General features: G+C 32.4%; 1 pseudogene; it reads left to right on the top strand.

Moving 5' to 3' along the window:
• Positions 1-354: 354 nt before the first annotated feature.
• On the top strand, positions 355-6351 carry LOC128174821 (uncharacterized; annotated as a pseudogene).
• The last annotated feature ends 511 nt before the right edge of the window (positions 6352-6862 follow it).

Raw genomic sequence — 6862 nt, 5'->3', positions numbered from 1 at the left:
TCGGTTTATTCTGTTTTTCTTATTACAGTATTACAAGAAAGAAACATTATTAGTACGAGTTATATTAACTTTTCGTTATCACTAGTTTTAAAATATTTCTAGAAAACCTTTTATTTCCGATTAATGCTAAATCTTTTGAAAGTTAGGTTTTTGTGTCTTAATATTATTGTATTCAGTCGAACATTTCAATCATCTTTTAAGGTTACAACTGTAAAATGATACTGAATGTAAATGAATGGAATGGAAATGTACATTAAATTTCTTTCAGGGGGTATATCCTTAAAGCACCTCTCATAAGTCAATATATCTTTTTACTTGAACCCAGATTGCTATCTTTATTTTTTTGTCGTTTAAATGAGAACAATGACCAAAGTAAAACCATCACACAAACCGGTCGGTGGCCGACCAAGGAGGGCTTCTTCCGTTGTTCATGAATCTACGTTTTTAATTTGAAGACATGGTTTAGTTAATCAATAATTAAACTCCTAGATCAACAAAAACGAATCACTTATTGTATGCACTGTCGAAAGACAAATATCAAAGCCAAAAAAAATTGATATAAATAAATCGTAGGAACTTTTTCTCTTATTTTTCCCACAAAAAAAGTTACCAAGTGGAACAGTTGGATGTTATTCACATTTTCTTTCATAATGATTGTGATAGTTATTTTACATGTGTTTCTCGGGATATATTTGTTTCGGGACACTCCACCATGTGACTGTCAAAACGTTTCAGGAATGGGCTTCTGTCGTCAGGTACGTGCATGTTCAGAATTTGTATCAAATGTCGAGGTGGAATGTGCGATAATTGAAATAATTTTGAAAACAAACACGTCGCGTGACCAAGTACTGATTCACGAGGAATGTAGCAACATGTCGGTATACAAGCGGTTGTGCATGTATGCATGTTTGCAATACAGCAAATAATAATGCAGTCTACCGGAGAAAGTTTCCTTTGTTCAGGTAATTATATACGTAAAAAAAACTGAGATGTGATTGGTGAAGCTAAATTACTGTACTCGAGTGTTAGTTAAGGTGATATTTTCGATTTATTGTGCAAGTAATTTAATTTGAAGACCTATTTTGGAAACAGTTAAGTTATTGTATTTCAGAGTTGAGTTTTATAAAATGTGCGTAAAATAAATTCCGAAAAAAAAATAAAAATAAAAAAATTCAAGAAATTGGATTTCAAAAGTTTTGTTACTATTCGATCGAAATAAAACTTTTTTTTGGTCACTTGACCTCTTCTTTTTTTCTCAAATCTGCGAACCTTCCTCTCTGTGCAATCACCCGTGTGACGCGTGACACCGTTATCAGTCATTCCCTCATGGCGTGTTCACTGATGAACGGACGCGTGTTGTGCAAAGGTACAGGAAGTTTGTTAAATCTCACAGATCATTGTAAAATTCTGTCTTCTATGTCAAATGTTTAAACGTTTTTTTTAAATATCAAATCTTTGATGCAAATAACGGTATTAATAAAAAAGAAGATACAATGACAAAAAGAAGAGATTACTCACGCTTCTCGCTGGTGATTTGCAACAGCGGTTTCATCTACAGATAAAGTTTAATTTCCCACTTCATTTGCATCAAAAAGTTCCTACGATTTATTTATATCAATTTTATTTGACTTTGATATTTGTCTTTCGACAGTGCATACAATAGATTCGTTTTTGTTGACCTAGGAGTTTATTCTGATACACCTATTACTGATGTTTGAAACAATGCAGTATTGTTCTCTACCCACTCATGACATAATCTATTTGGCTGCAAATTAATTATTTGCTCTCATTATATATTAGAGGGTGTTGTGACCCCCTTATTCTAATGAAAATCTGACAATCTAACCCTCTGCACAAAAACAGAACGCACTAACTTATTAGCAGGTGGTGAAATATTTATGGAAGGGGAAGGGGGGGATGAAGGGGGGGGGGGTTACAACACCAAACATTACTTCTTTGTAATGTATAAGTTTATAGCTTTCTGCATTCACCCGTAAAAAAGATCTTGGGTTGGACCTTCTTATCCAATGTTTATGTTGTATTCCCCCTATCACCCCCCCCCCACCTCTTCATACATCCCATCTTTTATACACTTTGAACCAATCATTTCCAGGCATGAGATTTCTTTCTTTGGAATCGGATTATAAAATCATTGAAAAGCACTATTATGTCCCCTTTCTAAGGTCCTTCATATCAGCTGTGGTTCATTTTTTTTTATTGGATTTTTATTTTTGAAAACTATGGCGAGGTTAGTTAGGCCTAAAAAAAAAGGTTTGTTTCCGCTTTCAGGCTGAAAAAAATAAGGGTCGGTAGGTCGGCTTTTTTTTTTTTTTTTTTAATCTTTTTTCCCCCTCTCCATCTGTTCAGTTGTGGTTATTAAACCATTTATCTATTAAACTGGGTAAGATAAAAAACAACCAAGTATTTGTTGTCATTTTTTAAATGATCTGATGAACTTTTTCCCCGGCTGCCGGCTGATGGGAACATTTCTTGAGCTCAACTGGCACGACATGTGCTGCCATTTGTAAATAACAAACAGCTACACAACACTGATGACATCTAAATAGGTTTAATAAATTTTTAAATCGGATAAAAACGAAATTTTAACAAAAAACGGATAAAAACGGAAATTTACGAAAAAGCTCAAAAAAAAAAAAAATTTGGGTCGGCGGGTTTAAGTTAGGGTCGGTCGGGAAAGCGGAAACAAACCTATTTTTTTAGGCCTTATTTATAATTCGTGCAACAGTTAATTGCAATTAGTGTTCCAATTTACCCTTGATCACTATACTCATTTTTTAAAAATTAAATGTTTCAGTCAATGCATCTGCAACTGTAAAATTAAAGTAGTCGAACTTCTCGACAGAATTAAAGATATGCTGGACTCAATAGTTTAAAAAGTTATTTAATCTTCCTGAAACAAAATACACTCAATCTAAGTTTCTTTTCATATCAATATTTGTACATTTTTGGAAAACTGAATATTTGATAGAAAATGATTCTGATCATTTATTTTAAAGACACAGCAGAAGGGGTGGAAGACAAATAGAATCAACCCCAGACGTGTAGGTTACATTATATTCTTATTTTTCAAATAATATTTCAAATTGACTCTAAATCTACACCTTCAAGAAATTAGTTATTCTTCTATCGAATAAAAAAAGCCATACTCTTTTAATTTAGAAAAAACCCAGCGGTGAAAAAAATGGGTTAGTAATACTAAGTTTTACTTTTTTCTGCTAATTATAAAATAAAAACGTTACTCTAAAATCTCTTCAAATCATTCCTTAGTGTCCTTTTTTAAAGCCCAACAAAAACCCCAATGGCACCTAAAAGAGATCGGTTAGATAATTATAAATCGAATGCATTTTTTTGTTTGGGGGGGGGGGATTAAATCGTGACAAATTCTAAATTTTTAACAACAATTTTTTTTCAGTAAACCGAGAAGACTGCTGCAGGCAAAAAACTCCCTCGAGTGGGAAATTTCTCCCATAGGGTTAGATTATTAGTCATTCATAAGTTTATATTTCATCAAATAAAAAATTTAATCGAATTTAACAAAATAGATTGTTCTACTTTAAAAGCTGAATTTATAAAAAAATCACTATCCATTTTTTCCAGCGGCGAAAAGTCATTCATCCTAATTAACTCCTCGTAGGTTTTAAAAACTTTTCTTACTTCGTTTTGTCAAATTTAAAAAATCCAATATGTTAGAATGATTATAAAATTTGGGGTTTTTTTACTTACTTTTTTTCAATCAGCACTGAGGAGTCCAAATTAGGAATTCCTTTGTAAGTTTTCACCAGTAAAATCTAAATAGACCGAAATTGTTTTTACTTCTAATTTCCGTTCTAAAACAGTTTAATTCTTCGTCTCATTGCAGCGAACTGTCTAATGAATCGGACATAATAATTCCTCCGTAAGTTCATTGCCTTTTATCTTGTGATCAAGGTTACGAATTTTTTTTTAAATTTATTTGACGTTTAATATTACTCATGGTGATTTTTTCTCTCTCCAAATTTCAGATCCCAGTACCATATGGACGGTAGAAGAAAGAAAAAAAATGTAATTTGTACTGTAATAAAATAAGAAATGTTTTTAAGATTTGTTTTCTTTGTTTTTCTTTTATCGAACTTGACCAAGGTAATAGTGGTATAAACATTTGGTATAAATTTAATGAAAATCCGTCAAAATTTGTAGGCATGAGAGCGCTTACAAGGTCAATGTTTGGATAAAACGGAGTCATTATTGCGGTCAAAGTCCCATAACTCCAACAAAACGTATCGACCAATGCTGATTTTCGAACTTGACCAAGGTAATAGTGGTATAAACATTTGTTATAATTTAATGAAAATCCGTCAAAATTTGTAGACATGAGAGCGCTTACAAGGTCAATTTTTGGATCAAACGGAGTCATTATTGCGGTCAAAGTCCCATAACTCCAACAAAAAGTACCGACCAAAGCTGATTTTCGAACTTGACCAAGGTAATAGAAATATAAACATTTGGTATAAATTTAATGAAAATCCGTCAAAATGTGTAGACATGAGAGCGCTTACAAGGTTAATTTTTGGATCAAACGGAGTCATTATTGCGGTCAAAGTCCCATAACTCCAACAAAAAGTATCGATCAATGCTGATTTTCGAACTTGACCAAGGTAATAGTGATATAAACATTTGCTATCAATTTAATAAAAATCCGTCAAATTTGTAGGCATGAGAGCGCTTACAAAAAAGTGTGACGGACGGACGCACGGATTCACGGACGCACGGACGGACGCCCGGCATTTCTATGTCCCCGCTCCGCGTTGCGGCGGGGGACAAAAATGTTTCAGTCAGTGCATTTGCAATTGTAAAGAGGGGATTGATCGATCTCCTTGAAAAAATCAAAGAGAAGCTGGACAGCTTTTAAAGCCAAACAAAAACCCCAATGGAACCTAAAAGAGATCGGTTAGTACATTTGTATAATTATAGATCGAAGATATTTTTTTTTAGGGGGGGGGGTATTTAATCGTGACAAATAAATTTTCAGCAACAATTTTTTTTTCAGTAAACCGAGAATACTGCTGCGGGCAGAAAAGTCCCTAGAGTGGGAGGTTTCTCCCATTGGGTTAGATTATTACTCACTCATAAGTTTATATTTCATCAAATGAAAAAATTAATCAAATTAAACAAAGTATTGTTCTACTTTAAAAGCTGAATTTATAAAAATCACTTTCCTATTTTTCAGCGATGAAAAGTCCTTTATCCTAATCAACTCCTCGTAGGTTTTTTAAATTGTTCTACTTCGTTTTGTAAAAATTTAAAAAATCAAAAATTATAAAATTATTAAGGTCTTCCGTTTTGTTATTGCTTTGTTTCTTTTTCCCTTTTATTAATTTTTTTTTCTTACGCTTTTTTTGTACAAGCGATTTTTTGAAAACGACTTGACTGATTTTCGTGAAAATTTCAGATCTTGTAGATATTGATAAAAACCTTATATATAATTTTTTATTTGAATGACGTCATTTCCGTTCGGGAGATATTGACGTTTTAGTGATTTTTAGAGGGTCATTTTGTCCTGCTATCTCCTCCTAAACAAAATAAGATATTGAATTTAAATTTCAGGGATTGTAGACAAAAGATTGTAGATGTGTTTAAAGGCATTTGTGGTTGTCTGGCTTCAAAGGCGTCGAAGCTCGCCTGGACCCGAAAATCGAGTTTTAAAAAACGACGTAATTTTTAATGGTTTTCGTTCTTTATCTCCTTTCCTGAAAATATTTTACAATAACATATAGAGCAAATAAAATTTATATTTACAGGATCTTCCGTTTGATAACAAGAAAAAGGGGCTGGTCCCTTAAATAAGGGGCCAAAAGGGCTCTAAAGTCTTTCTCCCATAGCACTTTACTGAGAAATATTTTGTAATATGTTTAAGAAGCAAAAATGTTCATCTTTTACTAATTAAAGTATACATTATAATTTTTTTATTATGCGTTACGTAATTAGGGGTTTTAAGGGGCCAAAAATCCAAAACTTCGATCGAATATATCTCAAAAAGGACAAATATTTTGAAAAGCAGTATAGAATAAAAGATGCTTAGAATGATGTTTTAAACAATATTCAATCATAAAATTTTCGTTATCTGGCCCCAATAAGGAGATTAGGGGTCGGCCCCTAAAATGTCCTTTCCCAGGTGATTCCTCCGTAAGTTCATTGCCTTATATCTTGTGAGCACGGTTACAAATCTTTTTATTTTTTTATTTTTTATTTAACGTTTAAAATTACTCATGGTGATTTTTTTCTCCAAATGTCAGATCCAAGTTCCATATGGACGAGGAGAAGAGAGGGGAAAAAATTCATAATTTGAACTGATATAAAATATGTTTTTAAGATTTGTTTTCTTTGTTTTCGTTTATTGTAAAAGTTTATGGATTAAGCGTATTTTTATCGAATTAACAGGATAAAATTTTTAACAAATATATGTGGAACACCCATATTTTCTAACCTAAAAGAAAACTGAATGGAAAATTTTTCGACGTTTTTAAAATTATTTTTTTAGCAAATCTTACCACCTTGTTCATTTCCTTGAGTTTATCCACAAATACCAAAATTTCCTTTTAATATGAGATTTTTTGGTAAAAGAAAAACAATGAATTTGTACCTTTGGTAAAAAAAAGAAGTTTTATCAACCTTGTGGATTTGAGTTTTTTAATTGATTTTAAGAGAACCAAAGACAAAACACAGGATGAACCTCTTCATTCAGTCAACTGAATGTTAACTGAATGTTCTGGAAAGGTGGCTGAATGGCATAGCTATGCCATTCAGTCGCCCTTTAGTTACCGCTCAGTCACATTTCAGTTAACTGAATGGCAGATATTCATCC

This window comes from Crassostrea angulata, chromosome 2, assembly GCF_025612915.1.
Source record: "Crassostrea angulata isolate pt1a10 chromosome 2, ASM2561291v2, whole genome shotgun sequence".
Taxonomy (NCBI): Eukaryota; Metazoa; Mollusca; class Bivalvia; order Ostreida; family Ostreidae; genus Magallana; species Magallana angulata.
This window is presented reverse-complemented; position numbering and strand designations above follow the sequence as displayed.